This window comes from Pongo pygmaeus, chromosome 11 (genome assembly GCF_028885625.2).
Source record: "Pongo pygmaeus isolate AG05252 chromosome 11, NHGRI_mPonPyg2-v2.0_pri, whole genome shotgun sequence".
In the NCBI taxonomy this organism is placed as follows: Eukaryota; Metazoa; Chordata; class Mammalia; order Primates; family Hominidae; genus Pongo; species Pongo pygmaeus.
The window spans coordinates 14,847,772-14,871,613 of record NC_072384.2 but is presented as its reverse complement, the minus strand read 5'-3'; the positions used below and the strand labels follow the sequence as shown (position 1 = coordinate 14,871,613).

General features: G+C 42.1%; 2 pseudogenes; one reads left to right on the top strand and one right to left on the bottom strand.

Annotated features, from left to right (window-relative positions):
* Positions 1-23,571, bottom strand: part of LOC129031730 (fatty acyl-CoA reductase 2-like) — a 28,165-nt pseudogene extending 4,594 nt beyond the window's left edge.
* On the top strand, positions 9,963-11,371 carry LOC129031883 (Krueppel-like factor 2; annotated as a pseudogene).
* Positions 23,572-23,842: the final 271 nt, after the last annotated feature.

Below are 23,842 nucleotides of genomic sequence, written 5' to 3'. Positions count from 1 at the left end.
GACAATTCAACATGCTGAAGATGACTTCCTCCCTTATAAACGGGCTAACACAGAGGGCAATACTGTTCATGCTTCTGATTCTTGATCACAAGAATTGCTTTAGGCAATTACAATCATGTCTCCTCTGACACATCATATTATTCAAGTGAGATAGAGAAAGAATATGTCCTATGTCACACAGCTGGATGGTGACAGCTGCTTTAGCATCAGCACACTGTGTTCTCTCTAATTTCTTCATTCATGTCTAAGTAGCAGTAAATCTGGTCCTGAATACTGACTTTGACACTCAGCTTTCTCCACATCCTTCCTGTCACTTCCTTTGAGACTACTTCAGATTCTTCCCTTAGCTTCTATTTCTCCATTTGTAAAATTGGGTTGATGAGGGTATCTTCCTTCAGTAGCTGTGACAATAAAAATGGGATCATCATGCATCCTCCTTAGCCCCACAAGTAAGCTCCCAGTAAGTGAGGCTGTCATCATTATTGGATATTTAAGATTATCTACCTATTTGAAAAACCCTAGTGACAGAGTCTCAGTTGCTTTTCTTTTTGCGTGAATGATCACTTGCTGAATTCATCAAGCAAGCTCTTTAACATTTACCTTCCTTTATTATGCTGGAGCATTTTTAATGTAGGAGGCTTTTGTGGCTTCTCACTATGACTGCTTTGTTTGTTCAAAACTTATACAGGTTAGTATCCTTTATCTGAAATACTTGGGTCAGAAGTGTGTTGGGTTTCAACTGTTTTCAGATTTTGGAATATTTGCTTCTATGTAATGAGGTATCTTGGGAATGGGACCCATGTCTAAACACAAAATTCACTTATGTTTCATACACACTTAGCCACATACACATAACCTGAAGGTAATCTTATACAATATTTTAAATAATTTTATGCATGAAACAAAGTTTTCAATGTGTTTTGACTGTGACCCATCACATGAGGTAAGATGTATGGAATTTTCCACTTGTGGCACATGTCAGCACTCAAAACTTTGGATTTTGGAGAATTTCAGATTTTGGATTTTCAGAGTAGGTGTGTTCAATCTGTATATATGGGTCAGATTCAGTTGTCTCCTTTAATCCTTGGCTGAAGGAAGCACTAAAGACTTTGGGGCCTCAATCTCCCATATGCAGTGACATTCTCAAAGCCATTGACTCAGCTTCTCACCTGGGTTTCCTTCCAGTGAGCCACAGATAGAAGTCACAGATGATGGCAGGGGCCTGGTGGCTGATGGCATTGCAGTACTGGGTTGTGAAGTTGCTGGTGGTGAAATCAGCATATGGCCTCCTCAAAGCTCTCTCAAATGGAATTGGAATTTCAAAGGTTGCCAAGACCTGGAATCCTGGGGGAAAAAAGCGAGTAAGTGCTGGAGGAGAACAGGAGAATATAAGCCCATCATAGTGGAAGGTATTTATAATGGGTCACAACAATAAAGATGAAGGATTTGCTGTGTAGAGTCAAGAATCAATTTCTGAGAACGTAAAGATTTTTATTTTAGGCAGGTGGTTATCTGCAAAATGAAACAATGTGAATGGGTTAAGAATTGGACCCTTTATTTGAAACGTCTACTCTAAAACAAATTCTTGGGGAAACACATGTAGTCAATAAAAGGGGGTACTGTTCAGAAAAACATAAATCCACATTTAATTCTAAGGTTATCTAGTCTATTATGAAAGTTCCAAGACAGAGGCTAGAAACTTTATTCCCTGGCTGGACCATTACTGTCAGAACCATTTAGAAAGTTTCTTAACATTTTATTTGAATCTTTATTAAAAGTTTAACTAAAAAATTCTAAAGGCAAGATTTTCTTGTGTTAGCTTACTTTAAATATTTCTCTGGGAATATGTCAGACTCAACTGTCCACTCTGGTATCCAGGGTTTTATTCATAATAGTGTTTTTCTTTTTATATTAGTACTTAGATTAAGCTTAATTAAGAACTTTTTACATACATTTGTGAATTCAGTGGTTCTTTTGAAAAGATACTCATTTGAATTCAATTTTATTTAAGGTATGTGGGTTTTGCAAAGCATATGCCTAACCTCATTATTCAATTATGATGTCAGTTATTATAGTAATATGATTATTGCCCTACTTAAAAAAATGCCAGCTACAAATCTATCTGAAAAATATAACTCCTCTTCAGAGAAGATTCTCAATCTGGTCCATAAGGATTTATACTTTTAAAAGATGGTGGTAAATAAAAAAGTTATGTACAGGTTGATAGCATAAGAGATGCTGATCTCAACACTCACTTTCTGATCTATATATCCATGTACTTGTTCAACATTTCCACCTGGAGGTGTAATAGACATTCACATTTAGCAGCTCTAAAATGGGCCTCCTGATACACCGACTGCTAACCACCCCCTTCCCAATACATACACAAACTTGCTATTTCACCAGTCTTCTACCTCTAACCAAATGCTAATTCAATTTGTTTAGTAGCTCAGCCAAAAACTTTGGGGTTATCCTTGATTCTTCTCTTTCTTTAACAACCCACACACAATTGAACAAAATCTATCAGCTCTCTGTTTGAAAAATACCCAGAATCATAATTTGCACCTGCTATCTCTCTGATCCAAACCACTACTGTAGCCTGCAATGTTGCAATACTGTCCTAAGTGGTCTCTGCCACTACCCCTGTACCCCTAGTCGGACCTCCATGTAGCAGCCAGAGTGATTCTTGTAAAATGTAACTCACAGTATATTACAGGAACTTCCCCATTCAGGGCCCTTCAATGGACTCTCTTCTCATTTAGAGGCAAAGCCACGGTCTGCAAGGCCTTGCACTCTCTGCATCCTCACTCTCTCTCTCCACCACTCCGACTTCATCTCTTACCGCTCTCCCTCTCAGTGCTTCTGCTGCAGCCATACTGGCCTCCTTGCTGTCCTTGAATATGATTAAAGAACTTCAGCACTTACACTGTTTCTTCAACCTGGAGTATTTCATCCACGTGTCCCTCTGATTTGCCCTCTCACTTCTTTCAGGTCTCTACTAAGATGACACCTTCTCAGAGAGACTTTCTTTGGCCATCACATATCAAATAGCAGCCTTCCCACAATACTATTCACTTCTTTAATCTGTTTTATTTTTCTGCAATCACTCAACCATATCTGATGTATATTTCTCCTTTCTAAGATTTAAGTACCATAACAAAATTTTGTCTGTTTTGTTTGAACCTATACAGTACCTTGAAAAGTGGCTGACAGGTAATCAGTGCCTAATAAACATTTTTTGACTAAACAAATCCATAAATATCTCAGCAACATACACTTACTTTCCTTTTCCTAAATCTATATCAGTCCTTCCTTTAGTCATTTCAAATATATTTATTTAGCATTTAACACTTGCCAGGCACTGTGGTAGATGCTGAGGTAAAAAAATTACATAGGATATATTCTTTGTCTTTAAAGAACTGGCGATCTGGTGGGAGATGTGGACAATTCATGATTACAATATTTTGCCTGAGTATTCTGCTAGAGGCCAGTACAATACGCTCTGGAGGAATACAAAAGCAGCATCTAGCTCTGTCTGGGTGCCAGGAAGGGGAGAGATGGGGCTGGGTTACGAAAGGCTTTCTGAGAAAGCTGTCCATATGGTAATAGCAAGCATTTACTAAAATGTTCACTGTTCTAGCCACTGTACTAAGCACTTTATCTCACTACATTCTCCCAAGAGCTCCCTAGAATAGAATAATTATTATTCTCATTGACAGATAAAAAAATTCATCTACAGGGAGAAACTGAGAGACTTTTTCAAACCGATGCAACTAATAAGCAGTGGAGTCTACTGAATGGTGGGATGCATACCAGCATATAACATCTATGTGAGCATGGATTTCTGTTTAGTGATATGTCCTTAGCACCAAGAATAATGCCTATTTAATGAATACAGGAGTGAGTGAATGAGCTACGATTTGAATCCAAGTCTATTAGATCTCAAAGCCCAAGACTTTTAACCATTAAGCTACTGTCTTTCTAATGTGAGGGACAAGGAGAAACTCATGCACATGAAATGTAATTTGGCAATTGAAAACTGCACTCTACATCCTCATAGGTCAAAGAAGAAATTCAAATGAAAAATGTTTAAGGATTAGAGAATAATGATAACATAAACATTATACAACAAAATGTGTGGGATACAGCCAAAGTGGCATTTGAGGGAAATATAAAGCCATAGATGATGTATTAGACAAGCCAAATATTCGTGGGCTATATTTCTAAGTTAAAGAGAAGAAAAACGTAATCAAAGAAAACAGGAGGAAGGGGAAAGAAGAGATAAGGCAATACATCTATGCAATAGAAAACAAAGCAGCATAATAAAGAGTCAATAGGCTGGGCGCGGTGGCTCATGCCTGTAATCCTAGCACATTTGGAGGCCAAGGTGGGTGGATCACCTGAGGTCGGGAGTTCAAGACCAGTCTGACCAACATGGAGAAAGCCCGTCTCTACCAAAAATACAAAATTAGCCAGGTGTGGTGGCGCATGTCTATAATCCCAGCTACTCTACTCAGGAGGCTGAGGCAGGAGAACTGCTTCAATCCGGGAGGCAGAGGTTGTGGTGAGCCAAGAAAATGCCATTGTACTCTAGCCTGGGCAACAAGAGCGAGACTCCATCTCAAAAAAAAAAAAAAAAAAGAAAGAAAGAACAAAGAAAAAAATCAATAAAGCCCAAAGAAGTTGGTTCTTTGAAAAAAAGAAATAAAATAAGCCCTTTGGAGACTAGCTGAGAAGAAAAGAGAAGACACACAAATATTATGAATTAAAAAAGAAACATAATTACAGATACAGTTTAGGACAAAAATATTAATATAAAAAATGAATGTAAATACATTTTAAAACAGACAAAATCTTAGAAAAAGAGACAAATATAATTTACTAAAACTGATTCCAGCAGAAAATGAAGCCTGCAAAATTCTTTAACTATTAAAGACACTGAAGCAATAAAAAAATCTTCTCACAAAAAATTATAAATCCAGATAATTTAAAGGTGCTTTTCCCAAGTTTTCAAGGAATAGATTATTCCACTATTACACAAGCACTTTCAGAGAATAGAAAAAACAAGGGCATTATAGGATTAGCAAACTGAATTAAGCGAAATATAAAAAAAGATAACATGGCACGACCAAGTTGGGTTTATCCTAAAAATGGCAGGCGAGTTTAATATTTGAAGTCTTCTGCTTAAAATTAGCAGCAAGACAACAATACCTACTATTGCCATTTTTATTCACCATTAGAGTGGAAGTTCAACAAGAAGGCTGGGCGCAGTGGCTCACACCTGTAATCCCAGCACTTTGAGAGGCCAAGGCAAGCGGATCATGAGATCAGGAGATCGAGACCATCCTGGCTAACACGGTGAAACCCTGTCTCTATTAAAAATACAAAAATTAGCCAGGCATGGTGGCGGGCACCTGTAGTCCCAGCTACTCGGGAGGCTGAGGCAGGAGAATGGCATGAACCCGGGAGGCAGAGCTTGCAGTGAGCTGAGATGGTGCCATTAACAAGAAAAATAAAGACCTAAAGCTTGAAAAAATGGGGGTAATACTGGTATTTTTGCAGATTAACTGTCTACATAGGAAATCATGAGGAAATTTTATACAATTTCTAGCAATAATAAGTTTAGCAAGATAGCTGAATATAAGGTCAATATACAAAAATCAATTGCATTTGACATCATCCACAAACAATTAGAAAATATATTTTTACAAAAGACATTTAAATTAGTAAAAAAAAAAAAAAAACTATCAATTACCTGGGCCCTAGGTATAAATCTGATAAAAGATGCTTAAGACCTATATGCAGGAGATTAAAAACTCTTCTTAAGGGACACTAAAGGAGACAATTCTATGGAGAGATGGCCCATGTTCACCACCCAGCTGTCTACCACTCCTTGTAATATCACCTGAGACTATATAAGCTCAACCTCCTGTTAACATGGCTACTGCTCCCAGTAGGCAGCATTTTTATCCCTCCTAAGAGTCCCCGATAGGAAACGCAAATGAGTTTAATTTGAATGCAACATCAAATTAATAGTAATACCTTCTAGAAATGCTGTGTTAGAAGGGAATCTAGAACAGAGCCTTGGCACAGGGATAACCAATGTCTTATCAGCCCATAGTGTTTGCTATAGGTGTGAGAGAGGTAGAGGAAACATGCATGCCAGGTATTTTTCATTCCTGGAAAAGCATTTTCCAATTCAATGCCACAATATATAAATGAGCCACAGTGTCTAGCTGCCCTGCAATAGAACTTTCAGTGTGGTACCATGGCTTACCATTGGAATATGAAGAGCTAGTGGTACCTATATAACAGGGATAGAAGGGGTGCGTTAGTTAGTAGGTACTAAGATATCCTACAGAATAGCAAAACTCCCTACTTTTATCTTCTACCATCATTAGATGTTTAAGTTGTACTCAAATTGATTTCCATGGTTTTTGTACATTGACCAGATTAAATCCCTTACATTCAGACAAATTAATCATTTGTATAGTACAGGGTTTCTCAAAGAGCATTTCCCCAAGCATCAAGAATCATCCAGACGCTTATTAAAAATATAGTTTCCTCAGCATCACCCAAGACCTTGGTCCCAGGGTCCAAGGAATCTGGGTGTTGTTTTTATTCTCCCATAGTGATTCCTATTCACTTTTACAAATCACTAGTAGAGTAGTTAATGCACACCCAAGAGAAACAAGTTGCATAAATTAGTGATCAGTATTACACACTCAATAAGGAAGGAATAACATCACCCGACTTTTCTAAATCTCATTGGTCATTGATCACATCGCATTCTCAGTGACACATCAAGAAGGGAAGGGGTGTGTATAGGACCCACTGCCCCAGCAGGGAGGAGTATTTCAGTATTTTATCACTGAGATTCTTTATAACGGCCAACTTTTGCTTTATTTCATCATTGTTTTTTAAAATCTCTATAGCCAATGGACCCCCTACTGCTTACAATCATGTATGTGTTCCCAGTGACTCCTTTCCTTGGTAACCACAGTACATTCTAGTTAACTACCACGCATTTACAATTTCTCCTTGTTTTGTCTGTTTGCTTACTTTTTGTCTTTCTCCCCATGTAGGCTCTGAGCTCCATGCCACACTTTGTCTATTTTTTCTCTGTGTCAGACACTAGTAATTATGCAGTTACATGGCTAAAGTACTTACCCATTTTGCTCCGGTTGCAGGGATTGAGGTTACCAGACATACAGTGGTAGACTAACATTGACTTAGGTCTGGAAAATGAAATAAAAATTAAATAAATACAACAGAATGGAAAACTAATGAAAGAAAAATAAGGGAAAATAATATTTAGACAGAGTGGTTTCAATAATTCATCTGATTAAGGCAACCTATGCAAGAAGGCTTCCATATTTTTTTCTTTCTTTGGGTTAATAAGCAAAATGGAAGAAGACTAGCAAAAGAGTGTGTGGGGGGGGATGCCTGTGTGTGTGAAAGAGATGTTAAATAGGAGTGACATATTATGAAGCACATATGTGTGAGTTCACATAAGAAAAATTTAATTCTGTTTACCACTTACTAACACAGCCAAATGTAAGAACAACCTGTTTTTTTTTTTTCTTTGTACCAGGAAACTTCCCCACACATAGTGATTGAACACTTTTGGCATTAACCAGAGTTCAATTAAAAAAAATTCTCTCATTTCATCCACTTCTATCTCCTTTGCCCTAAAAAAGAAAGCTGAATGTTAAACTACTGAATAGAAAGAAAAGCCTTTTGGTTATCAAGAATTTTATGGTTAAGTGATTTAAATGTTTTATTACTTTGTGAGTAGCCAAATACTAAACTGTATTTTGAAAACAACTGAATGTATATATGATGGCATATTAGGAACTCTATAAAATACTGAAAAAAACACTCTCTCACATTTGGGGTCTTGTACAATGAAATACCTATATTTGGAAAATGTGCCTAATACATTACCCCTCCCCCTCATGAAATCTTTCAAAGCCCACTTGAGCACCCACACCTGTGAACTGCAGTGCACAATCCTACAGCTAGTGGGAGACTGACGGCTGTATCACCTGGAATTGGAATTAAGTCTCCCACAGCCATTGGAGTAGCTTTTATGGCCAGAAGAAACCCTTTCCCAGCCTGGACAGGAAAAAGAACATAAAATGTGAAAACAGGTCTTAAGTAACAGCTGGGGCTAAAGTATGTATCATCAAACTGATTATACTAGTGCAGTAAGTGAAAACAGCTAACATCGATCCACTGCTTACCAGGTTCCTACACTAAGTCTGACTTCGTCAGCCTATCCTAACTTCCCAGCCAAGTGCATCTTCAGCATTTTCTTGAACTACTCGTATTCCTCACATTCCTTTAGGGAATAAAATTCCTCATATTTGTGAGACATTAATAAACTTAGTTAATTACCAAACACCAAGAATAAACCTTCACATTTTAAAAATTAATTCATAAGACACAAATTTCCCATTAATGTTTGTTTTCCATTTCCTTAATGATTTTGTTTCCTGCTAGGGCTTATTAACCTACAAGCAATAGTAGGCATTAAAAGTTTAAGAAATTTTTATTTGAAAAAAAATTAATTGGTGAAATTCCGCAATTAATGACAAAAACTTTCTTGGCTTAGAAAAATGGCCTTATTATTTACTTTTTCTTCAGAATCTCATTTCACCTCACAGATCACTGATGTTATATAGATACAAGAGTTTGGAATTATTTATGTTAATAATTTGTTGAATTTATGAAATTGATTCTTTCTGCTTTGCATGTTTCCCACTTTAATTTGAAATGATTAGCACTTTCTTATGTTACTCAATTCTCTTTTCTTATAACTAGCTCCCCTTCTTTTGGACATAAGAAACCAATTTAGACCATTTTTTAAAATGTAAATAAATGTGCAGCTTTACATATAATGAAAACCGCTTTGGGATCACGTTAAAATAATGGTGTTCTAAGTCACCAAACGTTCACTCCAACTGAACTTTTTTAGGAGAAAGAGTTGAAGGCAGGTGGGAAACAGAAAGAAAGGGGCTGCTAGAAAAATCCGAAATTCGAAGGAAGGTCTTTGTCAACTATCATAAATTCATTGTCTCATATTTGTATTTTAATTCATGTTGAACCTAGCTCTGGCAGGAAAAGAGACGGAGTCTGAAGGGCAGTGTGAATCCCTAATAAGATTTAAACTCATTTAGATCACTGATGTCCTATTCATTGTACAAAAGAGTAAAGTGGGGTTTAGGCTCTAAATGATGCCTCAGTGTGAGCCGTGAACCCCACAGCTCTGCCAGATCAATCTGGACTTTAGGGAGATGCGCACTGAGGGCTGCTTCTCTAGAGGAGCCACGTTTCTCCTTGTAAGACATTATTGAAAAGGCGTTGCCAGCACATGTATACCTATGTAACAAACCTACACGTTGTGCACGTGTACCCTAGAACTTAAACTATAATAATAAAAAAGAAAAGGCCTTGCCTATATTCACTGATGTTTGTATTGAAACCTTTGCTCCAATACTGGTAGTTCTCTTTCTTGTATTCACTAAGAATTATTGATGTATACCTTCTTTCCATACACACACATAAACTCTTGTATGTGTTTTATAATAACGAATTTAATAATCTTTGAAGATATTTTTACTGCATCCTCAATTCACTGCCCTAATTCATGCAATTATAAACTGCAGAAAGGAGGAAATACCCCCCATCTTGCGATAAGTAAAGCAAAATCCTTGGCAGAACCATGCCCGCCTGCCCGCGCCCCGACCAGCCCTCCCGGGCAGCCACTCACCGGTGTCCGTCTTCCCAGCTCCCCACCATGTCGCCAAGCGAATCCATCCTGCCGTCTGTCTCCACTTTCGCCAGCCCGTACCTCAAGCGCCGCCTGCAGGAGCGCTGACCCCGTGCGGAGCCCGAGACCAGGGGAGCCCACGACTACCTCAACAGCGTGCGGGACTCCATTCGGTCCACAGGGCTGGATGGCCTGGGGCCAAGGCCACCCCGAAGCCCCAGGCGACCCCTCCTGCGTCCTATTACCCGAACACTACACGCCGCTGCCCTACGGCGCCCCGGAGCTGGACCTGCTGCCAGATGGCCCGCGCTGCTCAGCTGGTTTCTTTTCTTTTTTTTTTTTTTGGAGACGGAGTCTTCCTGTGTCGCCCAGGCTGGAGTGCAGTGGCGCGATCTCGGCTCACTGCAAGCTCCCTCTCCCGGGTTCACGCCATTCTCCTGCCTCAGCCTCCAGAGTAGCTGGGACTACAAGCGCCCGCCACCGCGCCCGGCTAATTGTTTTCTGTATTTTTAGTAGAGACGGAGTTTCGCCTGTTAGCCAGGATAGTCTGGATCTCCTGACCCCGTGATCCGCCCGCCTTGGTCTCCCAAAGTGCTGGGACTACAGGCGCCCGCCACCACGCCCGGCTACCTTTTTTTTTTTTTTTCGTATGTTTAGTAGAGACGGGGTTTCACCGTGTTGGCCAGGATGGTCTGGATCTCCTGACCCCGTGATCCGCCCGCCTTGGTCTCCCAAAGTGCTGGGATTACAGGCGTGAGCCACCGCGCCCGGCCTGCTCAACCGCTTTCTACTGGCGCTGCCCAGCCGCCTGGTCAAAGCCCAGCCCCCTGAAGCGGATGGCCACGGCTACAGCTGCGCACCCAGGTTCACGCATCGACCGCGCGGCCCAAACACTAGGGCGCCCCCGGCCTGCGGCTTCATGCATGCGAGGTCCCGGGTCCCCCCCCACAGCGCCCCCGACACCCGCCCCTCAGCCCCTAGGGCCCGGCGCGCCTCCTTCCCGCTGCCCTTCGGTGGCCCTGGCTGGGGACACCCAGCCCCGCCTTCACGAGGCGCCCCCCTCCCCAGCCCCGCCCCTCCACGCCCCCGTCTTTAGTCTCTTCAGCAGTGGCCGCCGCCGCCACAACCCTGGGCCTGGCACCCCCAGTCGCTCGCGGTCTCCTTGTGGTGGCGCCGGCGTCCCGGCTGGAGCTGCTGGAGGCCAAGCCCAAGCGTGGCAGCCGCTCCTGGCCTGGGAACCGCAATACCAGGCATACTTATGCGGCTACCACAAGACCTACAGCAAGAATTCCCACCTGAAGGCACGTCTGTGCAGCACACAAGTGACAAGCCCGACCACTGCCGCTGGGATGGATGCAGCTGGAAGCTGCTCACTCAGACAAGCTAAGGCTCCACCACCGCAAGCACAGGGGCCACTGGCCATTTCAGGGCCATTGGTGCCACCGCGCCTTCTCGCGCTCTGCCCACCTTGCCCTGCCCAGGAAGCGGCACATGCAGCCCAGACGCCTCCGCCCACCTGCGCAGGACCCCCTCCCAAACTGTGACTGGTTTTTATTGCACCCAGAGAACCGGGCAGGGCACAGTGTGGCTACATAGGGTCTACCTCGACGAGGAAGACGACGCCACCGCCCCAGCCCCCATCTGTGACTGAAGACCAGGTGGGAAAAGACCACTATCCGCCTTGACGAGTTCTGTTTTTCAAAATGGTGCAATAATTAAGTGGCATCTTCCCTCCCACCGGGTCATAAGGCCTGATGTCCTTTGAGAAATAAGGGCCTTAATTTGTACTCTCTGTGACATTTTTTATAATGTTGTACATAATAACTGTGACAAATATTGTATTACTGTACATCGAGTGGCAGGGCTACTTGCTTCATTTTCATAAGACTTTTGCTTTTTATTTTTAATTTTTAAAAAAGTTTTTTTAAAATAAAAGAAAAATCCTTACTTCTCAAAGACTTTTCAAAATAGAACTCTTAAATAGTAATGGATAGCACTTTACCTGTTTTCCTGATTAAAAATTCTAAAACAATAAAAATAATTTCATCCTGCCTCCATATTATAACCAGAATAATTGAAATAATATGCTTCAATTGATAGTAAAGTAGCACTTATGTTTTTGGATCAATGAAGCTAAGCCAGCACTAAGAATTTTGTTACTATTCCTCCACTACGTTACAGTTATTTCTTCATCCCTATACATACCGCAACAATGAGTCGGCCACATCCATTTAGATTGTCAACCCAACCCTAAAAGAAAGAAAATTTCAATTGGTTACACATTTCAGAAAATTGTTGTATCTTTGGAACATCTGCCATCTAATCTTAATAAATTTCAAACAAGGGCACTGAGACTCCAGCCGATAGAACTATCTAATTCAGTATCATTAAGATCCCAAAGATCGATGGCAAAGCATTGGCTATTTTCTGCACTTTGTGCAAGAATTAAAATTTGGCCAGGATTGTTGTTCGTAGCAGGAGTCATGAATGGTTTTGTGGCGTTTTATGACATATTAAGGGCTACAATGGACCTTGTCCTTATATCATGATCTGCTAAGCAATTCACCAACCATACTTCTCCACCTCATTCCTGACTTTAGCCTCCTTAGGAGAACATTGAAAACATGATTGGTAGTAATATGTGTTGACTTGCTTAAAGATGTTACAGGAAAGATTATGCTTGGGTAGTTAGAGGGAAATGTCTTTTTGAGTTTGTTTCCTAAGCCCTAAGCCGTCTCTTTACCTTACAGGATAAAAGTCGAAATTTGTATAATGGGAGACCAGAGATATGGGAGGAGAAGATGAAGGGACTAATATTCATTGAGCCTTTTAGTAGGGACCTGCCTTTTACTAGAGACTGAGCACTCCTCCTACATTGTCTCATTAAACCAACTCTCCAAAGTAGTATCTGTCATGTTCTATGGAAAGAACAACTCAAAAATGTTGCATTGCCAGTAAGTGGTGGAGCTGGAATTTATCTGCCCCCAAAGCTTCACGGACTTGCTTTGAAGAAGATGGTATAATTCAAAGTACTTTCAAAAGGACATAGCAGTATATGGAGGTTAAAAAAAAATTAGTACTCCCAAACTGAGATCCTTCTGTGAGCTTTGTAACCCTGGCAGTTAGTTGCAATACTACCAATTTGGCCGTCAAGAACATTCTAGTATGTTTAAGCTATAGTGGGAAAGCCAAGATATGAAAACATCACCCATGGGAATTTTGAGACTAGAGTAGTTAGAAGCTAATTTAAGATCTCCATCCAACTCTAAGACAGGGTAACTGCCAGAAGAGCCGCATGATCCCAAAGTGGAATTTTGCCCTAGTATAATGGGTTAATATTTGATTGGCTGCACTTGGCTATAAATCCTGAGGAGAAGAAGAAGAAAGACATCAGAAAATAATTGGGCTAGAAGAACCTTAGTTTGAAAGCAAAACACAGAATCCAGGTAAGTGGGCTTACCGGGAAAAGCTCGTGCCACGTTGCTCCGCACAATGGAGGGCCTTAGGATGGCAATGGTTAGGTTCCTGCTCTCCTGCTGCACCACCATTTCTCCTAAGGCCTTGCTATAGGTGTAAGTATTGGGACAATCTCTAATCCGCTTGGGAGTGATCTCGTCAATAACAGCGTTGTCTGTACATAAAAGGTAGTCAGAGTAAAAAGAATTCTAGCAGCATGTGTTAGACAATAGACCAAAAGGAAAATGTGAGACACAGTCAAACAAAACTTCCACCTTTTAGCCTTGGTTCTGGAATTCAGAACAGTCACATGATACCAAGTTTGAGTGTGTACCTCTCCAAAGCATGCATGAGCTCTTTTCTCTTCACTGCTAAGCCCAATCTTACAGTCAAATCCTATGCCCTCCCATCCAGACAGGTAGGTAGGTAGACGGATAGAATCAATAGCAACACCACTTTATTACTACTACTAGTGTAGGGCTATTAGTACTACTTTAGCGCTACTATTACTTTATCAGTACTGATTACTACTTTATCTGTAGTAGTACTAATTTGAGGTAATTACATACAACCTCTTTACTTCCTTTCCAACAAGCTCGTAAGTACATTCATTGCACATATTTTTGAGTCCCAGTCATTCTCCCAGTAGTGTGCTGGGTGCTATGTTCAGGGAGTTTGAGGCTCTCACCCAAGGTGTTTCAGTGGCAGCCCTGTTCACTGTTGTCCTATAGAAACCCAGTGCAGTGATCCTGAAGAGTTTAGCTTTACATTTTAAAAATTTCATTCAGTGCAAATCAAACCAAAGTGATTACTTTTGGCAGATTGACAATCTGTTTTACCAAATCTATGTAATGCATTTTGAAGGTCTGTTTAGAGTCTATGATAACAAATTGCTAATTATTTTCAGAGATTTTTCAACAAATTCTGAAGTCTGTCAAGTGTGGTGATTATAGTACTCTGAAATAGCTTCAAAATCTGAATATTGAATACTCCTACTTATAAGATGACATGTATCATGAATAACTGAGTTACCATAGCATCAGCCTAATCTTTCTTAAAAATATGTCAGAACTGGCCGGGCACAGTGGCTCACGCCTGTAATCCCAGCACTTTGGGAGGCTGTGGCGGGCAGATCACGAGGTCAGGAGATTGAGACCATCCTGGCCAACATGGTGAAAACCCGTCTCTACTAAAAATACAAAAATTAGCTGGGCATGGTGGCGTGTGCCTGTAATCCCAGCTATTCAGGAGGGGGAGGCAGGAGAATCAAACCAGGGAGCAGAGGTTGCAGTAAGCTGAGATCTTGCCACTGCACTCCAGCCTGGTGACAGAGCAAGACTCCATCTCAAAGAAAAAAAAAAAAAAGTCAGAACCATTTGATAACCCCAAAATCTATCTACACCTCTCTGAGAGAGCAAAAAAATTGTCAATTAAATATGCAACATTTATTCTAGCTGACAGATCTATGTGGTTAAATTATTAATATAACATAGCTTTTTAAAAATTAAGCTGTCGGAATATGCTAGGGTGATTTTTCTGATCCATGTGGTACATTTATTTCTATTTTATACAACAGAACATAACTATACTATTTTGATTGTAGAAAATCTTCACTGTTACCACCTTGCTGACATGACAAATTTTTGAACAACTAAGATGTGCATGAGGTTAAGACTTATTCAGAATAACAGCTCTCAGTATTAATGCCTCATTTGATCCTGGGGTAGAACATGGGCACTGACCATTATGTTTCCATTTTTCTTCCTTTGCTTCTGAGTGCTGAGTGTGTTCTGGATACTCAAATGCCTTTTCATTTAAGTTGAATAGAGAAAGATTGAGGGGTTCTAGAATTAAAAACTTAAACTACATAGAAATATCAAGGATATTTTAATTATATGGTCACCTGGGGGCTGGGAAAGAGTGTAGGATGATTCATACACCTCTCAATCTTAACAGTAATCCTACCATTACCTCATTTCATTTCTGTGTCAACAGTGGATTGACTGACCTAAGACCATTTTCCCTCAACTGCAAAACTATACAGTTTATGAAAACCAGGTCTTGAGGGAATAGAGCTTAATTTCAATAAGTCTGTAAAGAAAAAATTCCTAGAAAACATCAGAGCCCAAAAATGTACTGGGATTGTATGTCACATGGCTAGTACCAGTTGCTGTCATTAATGTTGGGGCAGCCGGAAAAGATAATATTTGGAGGGATGGGGGCCTTACAAAGCTTAGTGAGTTTGCTTGTATTAGAAAATGTTGGGTTTTGTTGTTGTTGTTCTTGTTTGTTGTTTTGTTGTTGTTGTTGTTGCTGTTTTGAAACGAAGTCTTACTCTTGTAGCCCAGGCTGGAGTGCAGTGGCACAATCTAGGCTCACTGTAGTCTCCACTTCCTGGGTTCAAGCAATACTCCTGCCTCAGCCTCATGAGTAGCTGGGATTTTAGGTGCCCACCACCACACCTGGCTAATTTTTGTACTTTTAGTAGAGACAGGGTTTCACCATGTTGGCCAGGCTAGTCTCAAACTCCTCACCCCAGGTAATCTGCCCGCCTTGGCCTCCCAAAGTGCTGGAATTCCAGGCATGAAAAAATTTTGGTTTTATAGATTTCTAACAACACACATGGAAGAAATTTTAATATTCTATAGATGGCTTACCTCTGCCACTCTTAGCTACACCTGTATTCCACTGTTTTATATTCTCGTTCCAATTTTAGTTGTGAAAATGGCAATAATTATATTCATTCTAAATTCTCAGGTTATTATGAGAGTAAACAAAAATATTCATAACTGCATTTAAGCTGTTTGATAAAACAAAATGAGCCAATAAACCTAAGGCACTCCTATTTTTAAATAAAACAATCGGAGAGCATCATGTATCTGTGTAGGTAATAGTTGGTTTTAAAATGTCATTTCTGGCCACATGTGGTAGCTCAAGCCTGTAATCCCAGCACTTTGAGAGGCCAAGGAAGGAGGATCGCTTGAGTCCACGAGTTTGAGACCAGCCTGGGCAACATAATAAGACCCTGTCTCTACAAAAAAAGTTTTAAAAATTAGCTGGGCATGGTGGTGTGCACCTGTAGTCCCAGCTACTCAGGAGGCTGAGGCAGGAAGATTGCTTGAGCCTGGGAGTTGAAGGCTGCAGTGAGCCATAATTGTGTCACCGTACTCCAGCCCAGGTGACAGAGTGAGACCCTGTCTCAAAATGAATGAATGAATGAATGAATGAATGAATGAATAAAACAAATAAAAATAAGTTATCATTTATAATACAGCCAGACAGACCATCTGCTAGCTCATTCAGCCGCTTCCTAGGTTCAGACAGGAGATTAGTGTAAACATGCACATGCACTGATTGTGCAAAGCCCTTCTCAGGACTTTCACTCAATTCAGGGTTGCTGCTGTTGTTTGTTCTCAACATGTTTTTAAACAGTAAATAAGTTACCATGGATAAAAAACACTATATAAACCAAAATACATGTCTGAAATTAATCCAAATGTTCTTCAGTATACTCAAGAAGATGTTTTAACCCATGGGTCTCAAATTCTAAACTCGAATTGCTTCAGAAGAAGCATAAAGTCATTGAAAATTTCAGAAAGCAATATGTATATGTCTATGTGTGTACACGCATAGACACATACACAATTTCTTCTAAAGATTACTATCAATTTTTGTTTCAAACTTATTGAATCAACATGATGATATCATTAATAGTTTCATTATTTATGTATTTATGGAATGAAAGACTAAGAAGCATACGTATTTCCCCTCCCCTGACCCTCCAATTTTCTTATTCAACAAGTTGGCAAGCCTAGTGGTTTATGAGGAAATCTGTTAGAGAGTAAGTAGTGGACACACTGTCTTCTGATAACGTTTGCTCTCTCTTTCTCCGGTCTAAATTACATAATTCACTTGATTGTTGTAGTTATCAAGTTGTATTTGTTCATGTGTCTGTCTCCCCACAGGACAGTGAGTCCAGGAGAGCAGGGATTATGATTTTTATCTCTGTGTCCAATCACTTTTCTGCCCCCAGGAGCCAGCTGCCTTATTCAGTAAATGGATGCTCTTCCACGTGGTAATCTTGATTGGCCAATTTCTGTACTATATAAGGTTTTGGGAAGCAGAGATGGACAATGATGAGACAGAGTGGGTGTACTCAAAAAAAGACAAGGTTGTAGGGAGAATGCAGGAAAGGAAGGAAGGGGGTATCTTTGTAGAGCAGGTAGCAAAACTGGAAGTTAAAGTGTCCAGTGGCAGTGGTGAAAAGTGTTGACCAACCTCGGTTTGATGAAGGTGGCGTGAAGCAGGATATTTCTGAGCCTAATACTTATGGAGAATTGGCCTCTGTATTTCCCTCCAGACTTTTATGAGGCACCCAGCCTGGCCCAAACATAAGCCAGATGCTGAATGGCCTGCCAATGTGAAAATTATTCAGTCTGGTTAAGAAACAATTTACTCATATTCTGGTTTGTATCTGAAGTCTGCTAATATCAAAGTACGCAGAATTTTCATTTTTATGTCAGCTACTTAGATGTCATTTTGAAGCTGTGCCCTGATTAAATTAAAAGCACAGGCCGGGCACAATGGCTTACGCCTGTAATCCCAACACTTTAGCCGAGGTCAGAAGTCGGAGAACAGCCTGGCCAACATGGCGAAATCCCATCTCTACTAAAAATATAAAAATTAGCCAGGCACGGTTGTGGGCGCCTGTAATCCAGCTACTCGGGAGGCTGAGGCAGGACAATCGCTGGAACCCAGGAGGCAGAGCTTGCAGTCAGCTGAGATCATGCATTGCACTCCAGCCTGGGCAACAAGAGCAAGACTCAATCTCAAACAAACAGGCAGAGCTTGCAGTGAGCTGAGATCATGCATTGCACTCCAGCCTGGGCAACAAGAGCAAGACTCAATCTCAAACAAACGAACAAAAAGCACAAGTGCTGGAGTCAGCTTTCACCATTCCCCTAGAACAGATCATCTTTTTCAGTGTTAACAATGTGTTCTATAGCAGGAAGGCAAGACTACCGTCCAAGATCTGACCTCCTTTCATATCTCCCGGAGGGCTGTGATGAGGGCCACTGCTGCTGGCTGTGGGGGTCTCCATTTCCCTGCCTCTCACCTCTGCACCCTCAGGGCACATGCCACCTTTCCTTTTTTACATGGCAGACTAGCTGCGTCTTCTGGTGGCCACGTAGCTTCAGAAGTCTGGTTTTTAGTAGGTACAGATCTACTAGGAACTTTTATTCAATTAAAGCTTCTAGGAACTGAAAGACAGCAGGAGACAAAGAGAGCAGGAGAAAGAGGAAGCATGGGGTATTAGAAGATAAATGATCCTCATTTCAAATGAAGACTGCTTAATGAAAAATCTCCTTAAGGCACTATTTCCCCAACTTCCCTGGTCATCAGTGTGAATTACACAGGGCCCCTGGGAAAAATCCAGGCTCCTGGGTGCCATTTTAGAACCACTAAATACATCTGCAGAGGTTAAGAGTCTGGATAATCTGTATTTTCAATATGTCCTGGAAATTCCAACTGTCAGGTAAATTAGGGAATCACTAATTTAAAAGAAGTCCACTCCATCAACTTAAGTCGTTAAGATTTGAATATATCAGGATTAGCTCTCAAAAACACATTGCTTCTTGGAGTAAACATTTCAACAGAATTGAATTTTAAAATTATTAAATCCCCTAATGCTATCCCTCCCCAACTCCCCTAGCCCCCCACCCACTGACAGGTTCCAGTATGTGATGTTCCCCTCCCTGTGTCCATTTGTTCTCATTGTTCAACTCCCACTTATGAGTGAGAACATGCGGTGTTTGGTTTTCTGTTTCTGTGTTCGTTTGCTGAGAATGATGGCTTGCAGCTTCATCTATGTTCTTGCAAAGGACATGAACTCATCCTTTTTTATGGCCGCAGAGTATTCCATGGTGTATATTTCTACATTTTCTTTATCCAGTCTATCACTGATGGGGATTTGGGTTGGTTTCAAGTCTTTGCTATTGGGAACAGTGCTGCAATAAACATATGTGTGCATGTGTCTTTACAGCAGAATGATTTATAATCCTTTGGGTATATACCCAGTAATGGGATTGCTGGGTCAAATGTACTTCTGGTTCTGGATCCTTGAGGAATCACTACACTGTCTTCCACAATGGTTGAACTAATTTACACTCCCACCAACAGTGTAAAAGCATTCCTATTTCTCCACATCCTAATGTAGCACCAAATGTAGATGAGCACCTAATGTAGATGAGAGGTTGATGGGTGCAGCAAACTACCATGTCATGTGTATACCTATGTAACAAACCTGCACGTTCTCCACATTTATCCCAGAACTTAAAGTATAATAATAATAAAAAAAGATTGAAAATTTAAAATTTTAATACAAAATTAGGCCTTAGTTATTTGCAAAATACACTGTATTTTCAATGTGAAAAACAAAGGGCTACTATATGTATTATCAATAAAGTTATACAGTTTCTCATAAAAATAACATTAAAAATGGAAAATTCTAAAAGAAAAATAATTAAATTTCTTTTAGGAGAATTTAAAAATGTATCTGTCAATTTTAACATGAAAATTCTCTTACATTTATACATCCCACATTCTAATAAGGACTAATTTTTACAAGCAGTAAAGAAATATGTGTATGCGTGTCTATACTTATAGGTATATATCTGTTCCTGTGAAAACACTCTTTTAGAGTCAGAAAATCTGTTGGGTCCCAGTTCTTACTAATAATATATGATCTCACTAAAGATACTTAAATTCAATAAACTCAACCAACTTTACTTTACTCTTAATGAGGTAAGAATGAGAACACAGGTGCCAGCCATGAGCTAGGGTTCCTCTGGCACAGACTTCAGAGATCCTACCTTTAACATCCTCCTTTCATTCATTTGAGCCTGATAAGAAAGGAGTCTCTTGGGAGAGGAGCAAGCCTACACCTTGGGGCCAGACAGCCCACGGTCAAAGTTGAACTCCACCACTGTTCAGCTGTGTGACTCTGGGCAAGTGACTTTTCCTCTCTGATCCTCATGATCCTTTTTAGTAAAAACAGCACAATGACAGGTCTATGAAGATTGGAGGAGCTGAAAGAAAAATGTGTGTCTTAGTTTAAGTTTCCTGGAAGTATATCCTGAGGCAAAGATTCAAGTATAAAAATTTTATCTGGAGATGACTCCAGGACAGTAATTCTACTGCCAGTTCTTCCTTAGGGTACTAATTGCAGGCAACACCAGTAGAGGAGTGGGGAACTGAGACAGGAATGGAATGTAGCAGTTAAAGGGACCTTCATCAAGAAAGTTTCCACTGTGGGCAGCCAGGACTCAGCCCTCCCAGGTACCTCTGAGAGACAGCATAGAACATGTGCCTCAGAGTCATCCCACCCAGAGCAAGGGAGTTGGGGTATTTATCCACCAATACACACCAGTCACTCCTCAGGGCTTCTTCCAAGGGCATGATTCCTCCAGAATGCCCTGCCTGCACTGCAAGAATGAGACCTGGAGGGTCAATGGCAAGAGCCCTGACAGCGCCTCCAGCAGTGAGCAGAACCACAGCCTGGTGTGGAGAGTTTCAGTCCCTCAGTGACCCCAACATACACACACACACACACACATACTCTCTTTCTCTCTCTCACACACACACACACTTTCTCTCTCTCTCACACACACACCATACTCCAACACCAACAGAGAACATACATACATACACATACATGCATAGATGACTGTTACCCACTTAGATCCTGGTGAATCCATGGGATAGATGATAAGGCGGGAATCAGAGGGAAAAGCAAAATTAAGGGGAGTGAGGGTCTTGGGAACAAAATGAAAATATAGGCAGAAAATCAAGGGGGAAGAGTGGTCTGGACACCAAATGCCTGCTGGCTGGAACCTGCTCTACATACACTGTCAGTCATTCTCCAAGCAGCCTCGTGGGGTAGAAGGAATTCCCCTCAATTACAGATGGCAGAAATGTAGTTCAGAAAAGAAAACTGATTTTACTGCTTCTGGGTTCTGCTCCTTTTCTTGCTAGGCAATCATGGCAGAATTGACAAAAACATTTTCCCCCTTCACCAACTGGAGCAGAGCCAATGAGAGGGGCTGGGGAACAGGCCATGAGGCCCTGCACCCACCATTCAATGTCTTCAGCATTAGGACTCTTGTATCATGGGCTGGCAGCACTCCCGGTGTCTGGGTGTTTTCTGAGGTTGTAAATGATCCAGTAGAGGCCACCGGCTCTGCTGTCATATCCTGAGGCAGCCAGGCAGGCTTGTGTCTCTTGGCTGCTGCAGCACCAGAGGATGAACAGCGCCCATACACTGAGGCTTTCGGGAGAATGGGAGGAGGGAAAGGAAGGGCAGAATGGAGTGATGTAGGGTCCATCCATCACTTCCCTGGATGGAGAGACCCCTGTTCCCACAGTAGCCCCACACCGGGACCACCGGCACTCACGAATATGCCAGCCTCCATTTATATGTCCTCGTCTGACAACTCCTTCCCATTTTCATCCTGGAGGCAAGACTCTGAAACACACTAGCTCTGAGGGCACCTGTGTGTAACCTGAGACAGTCCCTGAAGACCTTTCATCCAAGCAGGATCCCTCCCTTGCCATCTCCAGACCTGCCCCACAAGCTCCCTCCCTGGTCTCCTGGCTCTTGTTCACTCCTTCCAGGCAGCCTTCTACAGTCATCTCTAAAACATAGCTGACTATCACTCCTTTATCCAGCACCTTCCATGGCTCCTCAGAGCCCTCCAGATCAAGTTCAAGTTCCTTGATCAGACACTTGATCTCAAGCTCCATTCTACCTCCTGAATTAAGATCCCGGAGAAGCCCACCTTGCTCAGCACAATGCATCAATGAAGTCCGAAGCCTTGAACGTGGACTTGGCCTTGAGGAAGTCATCAATACCCTGGCTAGAGAGGGTGCAGTGCTGCTGCAGGATGATGGTGTCTGAAGTTGTGCACCAAGTCACAGGCCCTGCAGAAGCATCGCCTCTCAGGAATGGGTAGTACAGGAAGTCCAAGCACAGGCAGATCTGCTGATGCCATTACACTATGAGGGCACTGAGCTCCAAGATGTTGGCAATATATTCACTGGCATTCCTGCAGGGTGAGGCTGGGGAGAGGAAGCAGCTCCATAACACATATGAAACTCTGGAAGCCCTTCCCAGCCAAAATCTCTGGACCACATGACACCCAGAAATGGGTGCCCTCTGAGCACACTTCTCTCTGCCTCCCACTCTGAGCTGCCTCCTGGCCCCACATGCCCCAGCCTGGACCAGGACTTGGAGGCCAGCAGGTGTTCAGTCCATGGTGTTGACTGCTCCCTGGCACAGGAAAGCTCTTGGGAGCTTTGTGACTCCTCCTGTGGAACCCCTGCCTCAGCCTCAGGACCTCCCTATTCCCATGGGAAGACCCCAAGGATTGCCCCACCTGCCCAGGGATCCTCCAACCCCATAGGCCTTACTTGATGCCTTATCCCTCCCAGAACATGACATATTTCTCAGAAGGCGACTTATTTCCAAGGCCATCTGCGGATGTTTGCTGGGGACTTCTTGCTGTTCTCCTTTATGATCTGTAGGGCAGGGCCAAGAGGAGAAACCAGCCCAACCTCAGAACAAACAAAGGCTCAATGCCACAAATGGCAACCACCAAACAGTCAGCAGTGCTTCTGGGAGGAAAGGAGGTTTCATTCTGCACAAAGCTCTTTGTTTGGCTTCTTTCTGAATCCAGGGAGGGGTAGGTACCAAACCCAGCTTACCTGTGGTGTCTACATTACCATCTGTGCTTAGGATGTGCAAAGGGCCCCTGCTCCCACTGCAGGGTTGACGTTCCCTCCAGCTGGAGACCTGGGCTCCTGACACCGCCTGGCCTGTTTGTCCTGCTCTGGATGAGTGTGGAAAGGCTGTACCTGGTATTTCCCTAGGTCCTTGGTTTCTACCATCTAGACATCCAGCAGGAGTGACCATGTCTAGCACCACACCTGAAAGGGGACTCCCTTGTAGAGCAGCCCAGACATCTACAGATGGAAGAGTGCTCAGTGAGATGGGCCACAGGGGTCCCCAGGGAGGATCAGGGGGTGGAGGATTCTGGAGGTTTCCAGCCTTGGGCTCTGTGGTTCCTCAAAGAGGTTAGGTCTACCTAGTACCAGGCCTCCCCTCCCACGATTCAAAGACTGGATGAGTGCCCAGCATCAGGGACTCTGTTCTGGACCTGTTTTTTCATTTAGGTCACCAAGGGACAACCGCTAACCCCTGAGCTAGGGATGGTCCAAGCTCTGGCATGAAATTTTCCTCCAGCAATTTGATGCTTACAGGGACAGGTAGAAAAGCTGGTGACCAGGTCTGCTGTTCTCTGGGTAAGGAGAGTGTGCCACCCACCCTCTGAGAGGCAGGTGGTGCCAGGCCACAGCACTGGGTGCCTGTACCCCTGGCTCTGCAGACACCAGTCATGGAGGTCCCTCCCTCTCCACATTACCTTCTTGCTGCTCCTAGATTTCTTCTAGTCATTAAGCACTTTGAGTCATTTTTCTGTGCATCCAATTTTACATTTTTGCTCTCAGATGAAACACAATAAAGTATGCTGAGCTGCCAGGATTCCTGGAGGGGAC